This window comes from Callorhinus ursinus, unplaced genomic scaffold (genome assembly GCF_003265705.2).
Source record: "Callorhinus ursinus isolate GAN/ISIS: 27379988/994484 unplaced genomic scaffold, GSC_fseal_2.0 scaffold1, whole genome shotgun sequence".
Taxonomy (NCBI): domain Eukaryota; kingdom Metazoa; phylum Chordata; class Mammalia; order Carnivora; family Otariidae; genus Callorhinus; species Callorhinus ursinus.
In genome coordinates this window covers 144287282-144304253 of record NW_027397063.1, presented here as the reverse complement: position 1 = coordinate 144304253, position 16972 = coordinate 144287282, and positions in this window count along the sequence as shown.

Genomic DNA, 16972 nt, shown 5'->3' with positions numbered 1-16972 from the left:
ATGCTTGTTCAGCAACGCCATCCATGATACTCATTTGACTTCCTTGAAAAACAAATTATCTCCTTTGTTTTTTGATCATGCTCCTTGTTGATAAACCAAATGCAGTTTTAGAGGATGAAGGGTTGTACTGATACATCAGCTTCTTTTTTTTTAATATTTTTTATTTTTTATTTATTTATTTTTTTTATTTGTTAGAGAGAGAGAGACAGCGAGAGAGAGAACACAAGCAGGGGGAGTGGGAGAGGGAGAAGCAGGCTCCCTGATGAGCAGGGAGCCCGATGTGGAGCTCAATCCCAGGACCCTGGGATCATGACCCAAGCCTAAGGCAGCTGCTTAACAACTGAGCCACCCAGTTGCCCCCATTAGCTTCTTTTTAAAGCCACATCTATATACAGATAGGGTTCTTCCTGAAAGAAATGTGCTTTGCAGTGAAATATTTAGATTTTCTAGTTGCTTTTCCTTTAAAGCTATCTTTTGTGTTGAAAGAAGAAGAAGAAAGAAAGAAAGAAGAAAGAAAGAAAGAAAGAAAGAAAGAAAGAAAGAAAGAAAGAAAGAAAGAAAGAAAGAAGAAAGAAAGAAAGAAAGAAAAGAAAGAAGAAAGAAAGAAAGAAAGAAAGAAAGAAAGAAAGAAAGAAAGAAAGAAAGAAAGAAAGAAAGAAAGAAAAAAGTAGGAAAGAAAGAAAGAAAGAATAGAAAAGAAAGACAAGAAAAAGAGAAAAAACTCCCCTCAACACACACCCCTTTACCTCATTACATAAGGCTTTCTTGTATTTAGTAAGTTTTCCTGATTTTATTTACATCAGAATAGAGATTCAGAGTTCAATTCTAATAAGATTGAAACAAGGTGTGAGTAGAACCTAAGATGGCAAATTTTGCATAATCTTTCGATTAATAGAATCCAATCTCTGCACATATTGTCTTAGAAATAAAGTTGGAATGACAGCAAAAGAAAAAAACAACTCATTCTTTTCAGCCTAATTGATTTAGGGAAAGCAATAAACCTTTGCTAATTTCTTCCATCAGAGCATATGTTGTAAAGAATCACATTTAGAACAAAAGTAAGCTACATTAAGTGCCAAGAAATAATGCAAAGAATGGTTTGCTTTCTGAGTATGTCAGATTTTCAAGGCTAAAAGAAAGGGCCTTTTTCTATGGGATATGCAAACTCTTTCTAAGCAAAGGCCACAAATTTTTGTGGGATCCCAACCTTGTTGTTTCAGATTATTTCCACCTAATACTGACTTCTTCCCTCATGGACCATGTTGTTTGAAAGTTGCAATCCAAGTCAAAGTAATTTGTATTGCAAAAACACCATTTTGAGGAAAAGTGTATTTGTTCTAAGAGATAGAAGTAGCTCACAGTGTATCTACTGGCTTCTACCGAAAAGCACACCATCCCAAACATAGTGCCTTTGTCTTAGTCTGTTTAGACTGCCATAACAGGAAAAAAAAAATTCTGGGTAGCTTAAACAAGAAGCATTTATTTCTCACAGTTCTGGAGCCTGGGAAGTCCAAATTCAAGGTGCTAGCAAATTCAGTGTCTGGTGACAGCCTACTTCCTGGTTCATAGATGACTGTTTTCTTTCTGGTCCTCACATGAAGGAAGGAGCAAGGAGCTCCCTGGGGTCTCTTTTATAAGGGCACAAATCCCATTCAAGAGGGCTCCACCCTCTTGACTTAATCATCTCCCAAGGCCCCACCTCCAAATACCATCACATTGGAGATTAGGTTTCAACATGTGAATTTTGGGAGGACACAAATATTCAGTCTTTAGCAGACTTAAAACAAGAAACATTTATAGACAACCAGGGGTCAACCAATTATGGCTCATGGGCCATATCTGACCAGGAGCCAGTTTTAGCACAATTCAAGAGATAGGAATAGTTTCCACATTTTTAAAGGATTATAAACAAAGAATATGAGACAGAGAAGGCATGTGGCTCACAAAGCCTAAAGTATTTATTATCTGGCGCTTTCTAGAAAAATTGTGCCCACCTCTTATTTATGCCATGCTTCTATTGGTGGGAAACTTACTCTGGGCTCAACAGTGTGAGTTCTTTGGGTTTTTGTGGGTTTTTTTTGGTTTTTTTTGGTTTTCGCTAGGCTCTGTCCCTCACCTGTGGTCAGCAGCCTGTCTGTTAAGAGTCTCCGCTTGTGGGATTAATGGGTGTTGATAGGGGAGTTGGGAGTAACCCAGATTTATCATCCACTAAGTAATCCGGACTTCTCCACATGGTGGCTACAAGAAGGAGTACAGAAGTACACAAGGTTCTCCTTCACATTCTATATGCCAAAGTAAGTCACAAGACTGGGGGTGGGGGGTGGTGGTGTGTAGCTGTGTTTATAAACTACCACACACAGAAAGCAAGGGCTTCAAGAGCAGTGGAACTTTACCTGGAACTGTAATGAGGAAGTGGAGAGCTATCAGCCACCTACCCTGTGACCTCCATCCTGGGGCTCTCTTGCTTTCAGATTCCCATTTTGCTTTCTCTGTCTTTTTATATCTTGGTCTCTTCTCTCTGGTATGGTCTCCATGCCTGCTTCATTCTTAGCCTTCTGTGACCTTCTCTGCTTCTCTTTACATAGATGCCAAATGTGTGTCTCCCAGCCACCATGAGCTCATATAGCACTTCTGGGATAAATAAGAAAAGGTATCCTTTTCTCTGTCAGACACACTTGGCAAGTGAAGCACAGGTTGGATTTCAAGCAATGTCATTTCATGGGTGAAACCTGCGAACTCATTTCCAGCAGCCCTCATCGCAGCCTGGTTTCAGAGGCCTGTGTGTCTGCTCACTTTAAGGATCAACTGAGACTGACTCCAGAGAGAATCTGACTATGTCTTGTTTCAAATGCTTTTCCTGGCCTATTTGGAACTCATAGGTGACTAGTGGCATCCTGTGTCCCAGCACCTGCCCTGGGAGAAGGCATCAGCACAAGCTCTGAGAAATAAGACTGGTCAAATTTTTAAAAAGAGGATGCAGAGAGGAAATGATTAGGGTTAGCCTGGTGATGGGTATTAAAGAGGGCACATATTGAATGGAGCACTGGGTGTTATATGCAAACAATGAATCATGGAACACTACATCAAAAACTAATGATGTAATGTATGGTGATTAATGTAACATAATAAAAAAAAGAATAAAAAGAAAAAAAAAGAATGGCTTGGACTCATGAGTATATTTTGTGCTGGAAATTGGAAGAAGGCTGATCTTTATTTTATATTTACCTAGAGATTGTAAATAACACAAGAATACATTTCTATCTCTGCTGTATATTATATAAAAATAACATGCCTTACCTAGTCTATAATAAGCTGATTAAAGAAAAAGCTTTTGCTTTCATAACTTTTTCTCGGTGGATGTCTGAATATTGATGTAAATTTTTAAATAGGTTTTCTCAGCCCGTGTATCATTACCTCACTATCTGGAGGGATATAATGCCTGGGAAATTTAATAAAATAACACAAAGATGAGGTAAATATTACTAGATAACACTTGCAATGAAAACGATGTAAAATTTACTAGACAGTTTACTCAAGCATAATTGCATATAATTAAAACAGGCTATGAGATCTGTTATGAATTTTCAACTAATGAAAGCATTTAATTAGTTCTGAGTAAGAAAAGAAGCTATATAACCAGTATAGATTTTCTTTATTGTCCAAATTCTGGATGATCCATGCTCTATTTATCTCCTTCCCACTGGTGCTGAGAAATCAGTATCTCCTCCTTTTTTTTTAAGATTTTATTTATTTATTTGAGAGAGAGAGAGAAAGAGCATGAGTTGGGGGGGCAGAGGGAGAGGGAAAAGCAGACTCCCCATTGAGCAGGGAGTCCAATGCAGGGCTAGATCCCAGGACCCTGGAATCTCAACCTGAATTGAAGGCAAACGCTTAACCAACTGAGCCACCCAGGCACCCCTCAGTATCTGCTTTCATACTCTCCTATTCCTTTGGCCACATATTACTATCCTCAGTTTCTAAATGTATTAGCAAACCACATTATGTAACTTTAAATTATAAAGTATTTATCTAGGGCATCTCATTTCTGCAAGAAAACAGGGATACTTTCTCATTTTACTTACTCAGTACGTATGATTTGCTGGGTGGCGGGGAGGGGGAATATCTGCATTTGACTATCTCTTTAGCAAAAAAGATCAGTGGGTACTCCATGCCTATTTCTATAGTTTTGTACCCCTCTATCATTGGTACAAAAACTCAAAGGTCTTACTCTGATAGCATTCCATGTCCTATATTGGGGGGCACTGGCTCATTTTTGTTTTCACTTTTACAATCTTTTCACTTTAAGGGTAAACTGAAAGGTGAGTTTTTTGGGCAAACACAGCTGACTCTGAATCCCAGTTCCATAACATATAGCTGGGTAAGGCTTAAATAAGACACTTACATGTTCTAAGTCTCCATTACCACATCTGCAAAATGGAAATAAAAATATGTGTCTCATTATACTGTTGGGAAAATTAAAAAAGAAATACATATGCACTGTGTCTGGGACATTTTTAAATTACTGGAAACTATGTTATTTTGTATTTTTAAGTCTAAGTGAGAGAAACTCTTCTCCTTTCTCCCTTTATCATCTTCACAGAAGTTAACCAGTGACTCTGCTGCTATTAATATGCTCTAACAGAGACTTACTGTATGAGCATTTTATACTAAATGAGAGATTAACCTCTTCTTTTTTTTTTAAGATTTTATTTATTTATTTGAGAGAGAGAGAATGAGAGATAGAGAGCATGAAAGAGAAGAGGGTCAGAGGGAGAAGCAGACTCCCTGCTGAGCAGGGAGCCTGCTGCGGGACTCGATCCCCGGACTCCAGGATCATGACCTGAGCTGAAGGCAGTCGCTTAACCAACTGAGCCACCCAGGCACCCGGGATTAACCTCTTCTTAAATGTTGTACCTTTAGGATGCAGCCACATGTAAAAGAGATCAATACATGTGGTTCAACTATGTTCAGATTTCACTGATTTTTTTTTTTTCCTCACATTACAAAGCATCCAAAGGTAAGAGGTCTAGGATTAGTACAGTAGCTTCAATAATACTCCATTTATCATTCTGCTCTGCCATCCTGTCACAGAGTGGCTTTGGAACTTCTGGGCATTGAGTCTGCCTTGTAGGCTGAAGGAAGGGGTGAGGCAGGAAGCAAAGGCATGGCACCTGAACCTGACACTATGTATATGTGCAAAAACAGTCTTCTTGCATGTCCTGGCCAGTCACCTTCTGCTCATGTCACATGGCGATGCCTATACATTTTGTTGTTTGTTGTCTTTTTGTAAGACAAGTGTATTTCTTTACCAAATAACATTGGAATTTTGTTAGCAAGTAGACAATGGAAAGTGGTTATTAGTGTGCACCTAGCAATTTTTGACACAGATGCCTACAGGCACTTCAAAGCCAGCTTCCCCAGAAAGATTTTTAGATCTCTCACAAATCTGATCAAGGTGTAATGGAAATATTGTCCAAGTAGAATAATTCAGACTTTGGTAAATACAATGATGAATAAAGCTCTGTCCGTGGATTGAATTGTGAGGGGAAAGATAGGGATCACCCTCTCTAGGTGAGGGATGGTGTTCCCCTAAAAACGATGGGACTATTCCCACACTGTAGGTGTAAACTAAAGAGTATGGCAGAGTATCCAGACTTAGAACTGAAACATGTCTACAAAGGAAACCATTTGAGATGGTCTTAAATTTTGGAGCATTTTTTCCCCTCTTGAATTGTGAGGAAGAGCAGAGTAGGTAAACTATTTAACTTTTTTTTTTTTAACCCTCTTAGTTTTCTTTACTCTATCCTCTATATCATTAAAGTATGAAGCACTCACAGGGCCTAATCAGATGGTGTGGGGGATAAAGTCCTGAAACAGTAAAAGGAATCCTGGTCCATTGCAAGTCTTGTCCCCTACTGCCTGCCGACATTTGGGATGAATTAGCAGTGATCTCTCAAAGGAACTGTGCAAGTAGACGCCTGGTAGTCAAGTCTGAGGTGGCTCGCAGGAAGGAATGGTCATGAAGAGCTTGCAGCTAGGTAGGCAGTCCAAGGCGGAGACAGCTCCATCCTTCCTAAGATGGACTAGAGGAAGGGGTTTCTTGACAATATGGAAGCTGATATTGGGACACAAGGAAATGAAGAGTACGGTCTCAGAAAGAATCAAAACTGAATACCAGGTCCTGTCCTGCCGCAATAGGAAGGTGACCTCATGTCTCTTGGTCACAGTTTCTACCTGTGTTAAATCAAGGCATTATGCCAGATTAGCTCCAAATTCCTTGCCTGAAAAATTATTCTGGGAGTCTGAATTTTAATGTAGATCTGATGAGTTTGGAGAGGGGCCAAAATGCTTTGCAATAATCAAGGTATGGAATGAGCTGCAGATCAGTTGCTCCCATTTGCTCTCCAGCATGGTTTTGAATCAGTTCATCTGGCAGCAGGAAAGAACACTGCATTTCTGTGCACCTGTACTGTAAGGGGTGCTACTAAAAATGTCATTATCAAGTACTTTGTCAGTTTCCCAATGGAGACAACATTTTGTCCATTCTACAACTATTCATAAAGAAATATTCCATACAAAATAATGTATACATGGACTGCCAGAAAAAACTGGCTGGGAAATCATTAGCTATGGTGTAAATAATAGAAAAATTGCTACTAAAGTATTATTAAAGTGCAGATGAAGGAAAATTTTGTTTATCTAGGGAGCTAAGATGTCAATGGGAAAATGGCCTTTGAGCTGAGCTTTAAAATATGTGCAGGGTTTAATGGGTGCAGAAAGTGAGGGTGGTGCATTCCCAGTTGAGAAAATAATAATAGAAACACATGGAGTTATAAATCAAAAAGTTAAAACAGAGAAGTGCAGTGGTAGATCCGTAGTGTTAACTGGAGGAAGACTTAGAGATAACTAGTTATTTTTCTTCCTCCCTCCCTCTTTCCCTCTCTCTCCCCCTCCCTCCTCCTCCTTACTTTCTCCTTCATCCTCCTTCCCTTCCTCCCTCCCTCCCTCTTTTTCTCCTTTCCTCCTTTCTGCTTCCTTCCTCCCTCCCTCTCTCCCTCCTTTCTCCCATCTTCCTTTCTTTCTCCCTCCTTCCCTCCCTCCTTCCTTTTTCCTTCCTTCTCCCTCCTTTTCTTTCCTCCCTTTCTCCCTCCCTTTCTCCTTTCCTTCTCCCTCTCTCCCTCCTTCCTCCACCCTCCCTTCCTTCCTCCTTCTTCCCTCCCTCCTTCTTCCTTCCTCCCTCCTTCCCTTCCTCCTTTCTGCTTCCTTCCTCCCTCCCTCCTTTCTCCTCCCTTCCTCCCTCCCTCCCTTCCTTCCTTCCTTCCTTTCTTCCTTCCTTCTTGTTTTCTTTTTAACAGATCAGTAAGCTGATTCAAAGAAGGAGAAGGGATTTATCTAAGGTCACATTATTAGCAGCTAGGTATTGTGACATCTGAAAAATGTTAAGGAGTGAGATCATGAAGCACCTTGAATTCTACAACAGACTTACGACTTAAGTAGTCAGAGGCCAAAAGAGTAACACAGCCTAGCTTGGGGTTTAGAAAAATAATTCCCGAACTGGTGGAAAGAATATGATTAGAGTTAGGACAATCAGTAAGAAAGTGGTAGTAGTTTCTAGGCAAGACCTGAGGAATATCACTATAAAGGGCTGAGAGAAGTTGGACATGAACACAATGGAGATTATTTAAATGTTCACATGTATGAGACTTGAGAAGCCTTACAATATGCCATTCTTTACAGATCTGATTATTTATGTAATTCTACAGTGACATAGCGGTGACTATTTATAAAATGCTAAGAACGTAGATAGTTGATGTTTCACCTTCCATTCCCATTTGTGGGAGAGACGGTTGGCTTTACATCTCTTCTTGTTCTATTGGCAGAACTTTGGCTGGGTAAGACAGAGCCATGACTGCTATTTCTACTGCAACAGTTACTATAAAATATCCATCCCCAGCATCTGTGCCAGACTGTTTACTTGTCCCCTATCTCCTTCTCTCCCTACTGTCAAATATATAAAACTTCTCAACTCCACTGTCATCCCTAACAACCCAAACCTCTTTTTTGTTTGTTTGTTTCTTCTAAGTTTCATCTCAGAAAACATGTATATTAAGAGAAAAGAGGGGCACTTGGCTGGCTCAGCTGATAGAGCATACGATGCTTGACCTTGGGGTCATGAGTTCAAGCCCCACATTGGGTATAGAGCTTACTTAAAAAAAGAAATAATGATACATGCTACAATTTGAAAAAAAAAGAGAGAGAGAGAAGCACAGTACTGGGGACTGTGCTAATTGCTCAGATATGTCCTACATCATTTTATAGCCTGTCTAGCATGTTACCTACAAGTAATTTCCCCAAACATGTTTTCTATCCTTCAATAGCTAGTACCATGCTTCTAAGCTTCTGTTTTCTAATTTGAATGAATGAGTGAGCTTGACTGAGGGGATGCATTGTCAAAGCTGATTTATGTTGTTGTCAATCCAAACTGCTTAGCTCTGCAGCTGAAATTATCCTTTATATGCCCATTGTTCAGAGTTCAGAAAAACACCGTCTGTTCTATTGTTCAGCCATAGTCAGGATACAGATTTCCTGTGCTGCTGTTGTTCTCTTCCCTATGCATCAAGCTTTCCTACAATAACAGATGACTTTACTGCAGAGGTTTTTGGAAGCCTCACAGGAAAGGAGAGAGCAGTTTTACAAATGGGCTGCAGTGTGCTGTAGGTGATATAAAAAGAATATCTGAAAGCCTGAATAACTACCAGCCAATTTTATTTTCATAGAATACATTCAAGCACTAATGAGAGAAACCAGTTTATTTTTTCATTATAGGATAAGCCATCGAAACCACAGGTCTTTCTTAAGAGAAGACAAAGACAATAGCATGTCAGAAGTATACATGGAGTGTGCTCAGTGATTATCTGTGGGAAGCTCTGAGTGATTTCTCCAACAGTAGAGAATGGGGCTTTTCTATATATGCCTTTCCTTGATCAATCAGAATCCAAATAGAAAACAAAAGCTATACTCAAATTAGAGTAATTTGAGAAAAGTTTGTTTGTAAGTGAATTGCAAAAGGTAAGACAAAAAGGAGCCTGCAATGATCTTGGGAAAACTTGCTATTCTTACCACCCTAGAACTGAGGGAATTGAGTGGTTATTGGAATCTAGAACTAGAGAGCTATACAAGGGCTACTTTGAGAGAAGGAGTGGCTTTTGGTCATAGGGATACTGCTAGCCTCAGCTGTGTCTCAAGGAGGAAGCTAGAGGAACATAGATGTACCTATTCTCCTCCCTTCCTCACATCTATTGGAGCTCCCCATTGGCTAACCAGAACTGGAAACCAGAGAGCAAAGAATTCCAATGCTACTTCTGTAGGTTGCAAGTCAACCTCCTAGACAAAAAGAAAAAAAAAAAAAAGCAGGATGGGTATGGAGAGGGGCAATCTGTAGAGACAAACAAAAGATATCTGGTAAATTATTTGTTATAATTTCCATTACTTATTTTCTCCTTGAAGTCACCTTTTCTTAAGGTTAACATCTTAGCCTATCAATCAATCACGGCATTTTGTTCAAGATCAAACTGATTTATATCCAGTACTTTTTTTTTTTTCTCTCCATACTTGGTGTTTTTAAATGAATGTTTAGGAAATTGCCCAAGGCTTGTTCTATGACAGCATGCATGGCCAAGGAATCAGCTCAGAGAGGCAGAAAAAGGATCTTCACCAACTGTATCACCTCTCAGCATGGTTACAAATGTTTTCCAGTTCTTTACCTTATCCAGTTCTCACAAGACCATGGCAATTCTATCCCTGCATCTGAGATGAAAAAGCCGAAGCCAAGAAGCTGATTTTTCTTGGGTAGCATAGTACTTCTGCTATGGGCTCTACATGCTTAGTCCTGGGTCTCTGTGTATCCCTTGGGTCTGGAGAAGTTGCTATCAGAATGCAGCTTCTAATGTATGCTACTATTTAGAAGACTTCATAACTTTGAAAAAAATTATACAGATCTTGCTTAGATATACCAATTCAAATTTTGAAAAGTGAGTCATTTATAATAAACAGCAAGCATCTGAACAGTGGCATCTGAGTTGTTCAGAGTTACAATTACATCTGCTGGACTGGAATGATTTATCTTTAGCCTCAGCATTATTCAGAGATTTCATATTACATGAAAGACAACTGTCCTTGGAATGTTTTTGGATGAATCTAGCAACAGTTCTGCAACTCACACCCTTATGCATAAGGACAGCCTTAGGAATTCTCTATCCCACCTTTGCTGAAAGAGAAAGAACTCTTTTTCTCCAAGTGAAGTCAACTTCTCCTAAGATCATCATTTTATTATTATATTATTAGACTTAAAATTCCCTTTTTTCCCCACAAAGGATTGTTAACACCACATATACAGCTTGTCAAGAATTTTGGAGCTCTTTCCTTGGCTAAGGACTTAAAATTATCCCCAAGCCTAAGATAAGGGTCTCATTTTCTTTCCTGATTTTAATAACAGCTAAAATCACTTTTGCTTTTAGCAATGCCTGTATTCCCAAAGTGAGATCCTGTGTTTCCTCCACTGTGTATGGAAAGGTTAGACTCAAATTGGAAGTGAACATTTTGTTAGTTTTAATTTAAACATTTTGTAAAACATCAAATATGAACATTCATCTGGAGATGGGGAATATATTGTAAGAATGGTCCTTTTCTTTCCATTTTATAATGTAAATCAAACTGAAGAAATTCATGGACTTTTCCATTTTGCAGTTAGTTAGCTTTCAATAGTTTCTTAATAAAATGCATTTCAGAAAAAAAAATTCAATGAAGTCGTTTTTTGAACTTCTTTCTTCCCACATTTGTGCTAACGAACAAGAAACAATCATGGCAATGAATTAATTACTCTAATAACATCTCTCATAATCACATTCTTTCAAGAACAAGGGTCTTTTTCCTTCTTGTATTGAAGAACAGCCAATCAAAATACAGAGATAATTGTTCTAAAACCTCCTTGCTCTCCTTTTTAATATAATTATTTTAAATATCTAGGGAGAAAAACTAAGGAGCCACAATCAGAGAAGGAATTAATTACTCTATTAACTTTGGTTTTACTCAGTTTCGTTTATTCACAGTTCTGGAAGGGGCCCTCCAGAGGTCATCATTCCATGTATCTGCCACCTGTCAGGGATGCTTCTAAGCCATGCAGAGAGATGGGTACACTCCTAATGTTTTTGTTCCACCATGTAGGTTTCATTTTTTTTTTCTTTCTCTCTTTCATTATTTCTTTTTCTGTGCCTTCTGGGCTATAATTACCCAGAAGAATAAAATATATATATATACTTCCTCATTTTTCATTCTTTTCCAGGACCTTCTCCAATTTCTTAAAGATAATACACTATGTCAAAAGCATACTTCATTAAATCTAGAACTTATTTTTGGAAAGGTAGCATGTCTTTAAAAATCTGTTTCTATTTTGAAGATATAAGCTGAAATACTGCAAGATGGATAATGATGCACTCAGGAAACACTCCAGGGAGTAGAAAAAGGAAAAAGAGACATGTTGGGAATACTGCCTCATTCCTACTACTGGCCATAAATTACATTTTGAACAATGACTTTTATTGTTGAGATTCTCTTTAGGCCCTCATATTTATCACCTTTTAAACATTCCCCTAAACATTTTAAAGAAATAAAAATTGTTCAAAATAAAAGTGATCATGTTTTTGTGTTTTGTTTTAATGTAGTGCAGTTATATTCTTTTGAAAAAACTGTAAAATAATTGAAAGATCTGTTCTGGGGAATATTAGAGGAAAACTCCTTTAACTTTGTCCCATAAAATGCATGACCACTATGACCATTACAATGAGTCCTATATGCATATTCTCATAATTCTTCCTTCTCAGCATTTGGGAGTCCAGAATTTGAGTTAAAAACTGAGTAGATGTAAGTTATAACCTTTGAGTCTGCATCTAGAGTCATAATGATTCTGATTTTGAGGAGTTTTGGAACAGAGAACAGGTAATAATAATTCTTTGTCCAGAGACACATGTAGCCAGGAGCTTCTGTGGAACTAAATTCAAAGGATTGGATATTTCATACATCATCCAGATTCATGTTCAAAGATGCTTAATGATCTCAGGTATTATATTTCCTCTATGTATCCTTTGCTCCCATGTGATTCTTCTGAAGGGTTAATTAGCAATACTGCAGTATCTTCAGCACTGGCTTTTATTATATTCATTTCTCTCTGTGCTCTACAAGGAGGATGTTCACAATCGTGCAAAGAGAAACAGACTAGAGTTATGTTCTATCTGTTGATTTCAGTTGATTTGACATCAAATCTGCTCCCAAGATAATGAATATGGAAGGCAGCATTAGCTTTTGCTATGAACAAACAAATATCTCAAAACAGTAGCTTAAAGCAACAACCATTTTCTTTAGTTCCGTTGTGAGTTGGCTTGATGTTTCTCCTCATATATCTCTGGTCATCTGGTGAATTGGCTGGTGGTTGGATAATCCATCTATATGGCCTCATTTGGGAGTTTGGTGGTTGGAAGTCTGATTGGTTTATAGGGGTCTCACATGGTCTCCTGTCTTCCAGCAGGCAATCCCAAACTTCTTTACATGGTGTACTGTGTTCAACTATGCTCCTTCAGAATTTATGTCTACCTGGGACCTCAGAATATAATCTTATTTGGAAATAGGGTCTTTGCAGACACAATTAGTTAAGATGAGGTTATAATGGATTATGGGTGGGCCCTAGAACCAATAACTGGTGTCCTTATAAGAAGGCAAAAGGACACAGAGACACACACAGAGAAGGCTGTGTGAAGATGGAGGTAAAGATTGTAGTGATACAGCTATCAGTCAGGGTAAGCCAAGGATTGCTAGGGGACACCAGAAGTTAGGGGAAGCATACAACAAATTTCCCTTCATAACCATCAGAAGGAACTAACCCTGTATCACTGTGATTCTAGACCTCTAGCCTCCAGATGTGTGAGAAAATAAATGTTTTTGGTTCTCAGTGCCAATTTGTGGCACTTTGTTATGGAAGCTCCAGGAAACTAATACATGGTGATTTCAGGATTCCAATAAGAGAAAAGGTAAGTAAACCTAATGTACAAGTGCTTTCTAAGTCTTTGAGTCACATTTGCTAGCATCTCATAGGCCAAAGTAAGTCATATGGCTAACCAGAGTGAAGGACTGGAAAATAAATAGTCTCCAGTTCTTGATAGGAGGAGCTATAAGTCACATTGCAAAGAGTCATGGGCACATATAAGGATAACATCTGGCTGTTTTTTGGTTTTTTTTTTTGCATTTCACCTCTGCACACTTGAGATGTGGCTCCTACCCCATGTCCAAGGGAAGTACAATCTAGCATATGGCTCAAGTATGCCCCTAAGGTGCATGTTCTTTTGAAAATGCTAAGGACATTATTTGATTAACTGATAAAAAGACCAGCTTGAGTTGTCTTTTTATCAGCATCTAGGCTCTTGGATTCACAGACCGGAAATACAGCCTCTTGTTGGGAATGAACTGAAGAAAAAAAATGAACTGAAATTTAGATTTCAATTGGACATTTTGACTGGACAATTAAAAAGCAGAAACTTGCATAGTTGCCCTATTAGCATAAAGACCTCCTAGAAGACAGATTCGACCAGGAAGTTTCCGAAGGTCATATTCTATTTCTCTCTCTCTCTCTCTCTTTTTTCTTGTCTTCTTACATGGCTGTATCAGTTTCATGAAAAGGCATAAGTGACTGGTAACATAGCATCTTTGTTATTGCTAATTTCTTTTGGTGCACTGGAACATTAAGAAAACAATTCCCTGCAATTTCTCATATATGTTTGTTCAGATGATGTACTCCTCACTAAACTTAAATTTCAAATGACTTTGTTCTTTTGAAAATGACATAAGGAGGGGCGCCTGGGTGGCTCAGTCAGTTAAGCGGCTGGCTTCAGCTCAGGTCATGATCCCAGAGTCCTGGGATCGAGCCCCGCATCGGGCTCCCTGCTCAGCAGAGAGCCTGCTTCTCCCTCTCCCTTTGTCTGCTGCTCTGCCTACTTGTGCTCTCTCTCTCTCTCTCTCTCTCTCTGTTAAATAAATAAATAAAAATCTCAAAAAAAAAGAAAATGACATAAGGGACATTACTAAGCCAACTGACAAAATTTTTATGTGGATCATAGATTAGAAAAAATTACTGTATCAATGTAAATTTTTAAATACTGAATATTAAGGGTATCAGGGACATGTATACAGCTTACTTTCAAATGGTTCAGAAAAAATTATGTAAACATAGACATAAGACATGCCATAAAATATTAAAAATAAGTAAACAGAAGTAAAGACAGGTGTTCTTTTTACTTTTTTTTACTATTTTAATTTTTGTAACATTTTTAAATTTGAAATTACTTTAAAACATAAAACTTCATGTTAAAAATATTTTATTATTTTACAAAATCAAATAGCAATCAAGTCACATCAATTCTAATTTCTCTAACACAGTTTTTTGTTTTGTTTTGTTTTGTTTTTATTACTGGGAAGGAGGTGATACTGTCTTATGCGGGAAGATTTTTATCAGGTCAGCTCAACTTTAGAAAGGCCAAGTTCTTATGATTTTTTATACTCATGCAAAGGGTCTAAGTAGGCAGGCAATCTGTCTGTCAGGCTGTACCAGATGTCCCAGCTATTAAGTTTATCTACTACCCAGTGCCCACACTCTCTCAAAGGCAGGTTAATGGGGGAGAAAAACAGGTAAGTGAAATGTCAAGGAGAACAGCAGTAAAAGCTCTGAATTGTATTCTAGTCTGCTTTGTAAACAGGAAGATGGATAGAAAGTAGAAGCATTATGTTCAATGGCCCTGCTGAACATGAAAAAAAATTTTTTTCTATATTAATAAATGGCATTAGGTATATTCATGCCTCCCTTTTATTACAGCCAACATAGTCATGCAGTCACAAACCCAATGATGAATTAAGAAAAATAGTCAATGTCTTAAATATCATTTATTCAGCAACCAGTTTTTCAAGAAGGCTCAGTTTGGTGGGGTTTAAAGGTGAAATGGCTTTATTTTTTCCATCATGGCTTTGTTGAATTTCACATTGATATCCATTAACGATATGTGAATTCCACAGCTTTCCATTCACTCACAGTTATTAGAATTTGGACCATGTTAAAGCTTTAAAAACCAAACCAATTCACTGGCAGTTATTAAAATTTGGTCCATTTTAAAGCCTCAAAGTCAAACTCAATTTAAAATTCATTTCCTCACCGTACTCTACATAATCCCCCATTCTCTTCCCAGCATCACTGGCGGCCAATGCAAGCTTGAGCTGGGATGCTGGCTGTAGAGAGAAAGTAAGATTTCTGGCTCTGAGACCCACACACCACTTCTAGTCCAGCTCATCCAAAGAGCTGCAGAGGAGAGGGGAGGCATAAGAAAAATTTCTCCTTTATTCATCAGATAAAGTTTTAATGCTCTTGTATGGATCACTCCTGTTGCTTGACCAATACTGGCTGATCCTTGTTGTCTTCTAAATGGCAGACTTGCAAGTCCTGCTTTTCTCATGCATCTCATATGATGTATGTTTAAGTTATCACATTGTGAGGTCTCCTCTTTTTTACCTCTCCTTGCTCCTGAGTTTGGAGATCTTAAATGGGACCAGATAACTCAAGTTCAGCTGCCATTTGACTCATGGGAAACTCACATATTCCTTCCAGGTGCCCATTATCCACATGCCAGTTCAACTCATTCTCTTCTTATGTCCTTAAAAAGACTCAGTGGATTTATGGGTCCTTTGCCCAAGCAAGTGTCCAACCAAACAATGGAAAGTTAACCCCTCCCCATCTTGTAGCCATTCTTAATCACTTGTAGTCACCTCTCATTTTCTTTTCAAGGCATAGCTGCTTTATTTTTCTTATCTACAAAACTTGAAAGACTTCAAATCCAAATCAAATGTGACATGTTTATATTCACCAGATTTCTGATACAAAATGTTTTTTTTTTTTCTCCATGTTCTAGTTCAAGTGTCCTGGGAAAAAAAAAAAAGTAACCTGAAAATTTCTCACAGAGAGCCTGGAATTCCACCATCATTAGGCTCTAACAAGGCACTCCATCTCCACCCCACTCTCGCTGGGGAGATGATAGAATAGGGAAAAAAATGGGGAGCTGGGATTGCCATCCATGCTGGGTAAAAATGAATCCTTTTGCAGTTCCACCCCTTCCAGTTCTCTATCCCCCACATGCGCATGACAGTGGCGACTTCTATCCCCAGCTGGTGGTAATGAGTATTGAGTTGCTTCTTCCTTTCCCCAATGGGTTGATGTCAGAGGGGTTCTAGTGGAGAGTTAGGAGTTTTATAGTCATTCTGCAGTAACTAGAACATTCACAACATGATGTACCAAATGCCCTGATCCCACATGGTAACCCAGTATTCCAAGTCCTACTCAGCAGTAATAACAAGACTCTTTACCTGCATATTAACAGAGTTTGCATGGGAAATCTAGACTTTCACCTTCAGCTGGCAGTAATGAGATAACATCACTCTTTTCTTAATGCAGTAGTATCAAAGGAGTACCACTTAAAAAAAGATTTAAATAAGATTCAGGTTATACCAAAATTCCAGGTTCAAATTAAAAAACAATCACCTGTCATATCAAGAACTGTGAAAATAACTTGATTGAGAAAAAGACAATTAACAGACACCAAAAGAAAGATGATAAGAATATTAGAATTCTCTGACAAGTATCTTTTTTAGAAGACTTTAGAGCACTTTTTGATTTACAGAAAAATTAATACAGTATAAGGAGTTCTAATATATCCCACCTCCAGTTTCTCCTATTATTATTATATTAGTATGGAATATTTGCCATAATAAATGAACCATTACTATTACATTGTTATTAACTGAAATCCATACTTTAATCCAGTGTTCTTATGCTTTGCCTGATGTCTTTTTCTTTTTCAGTATCCTTTCTAGGATTCCACATTACATT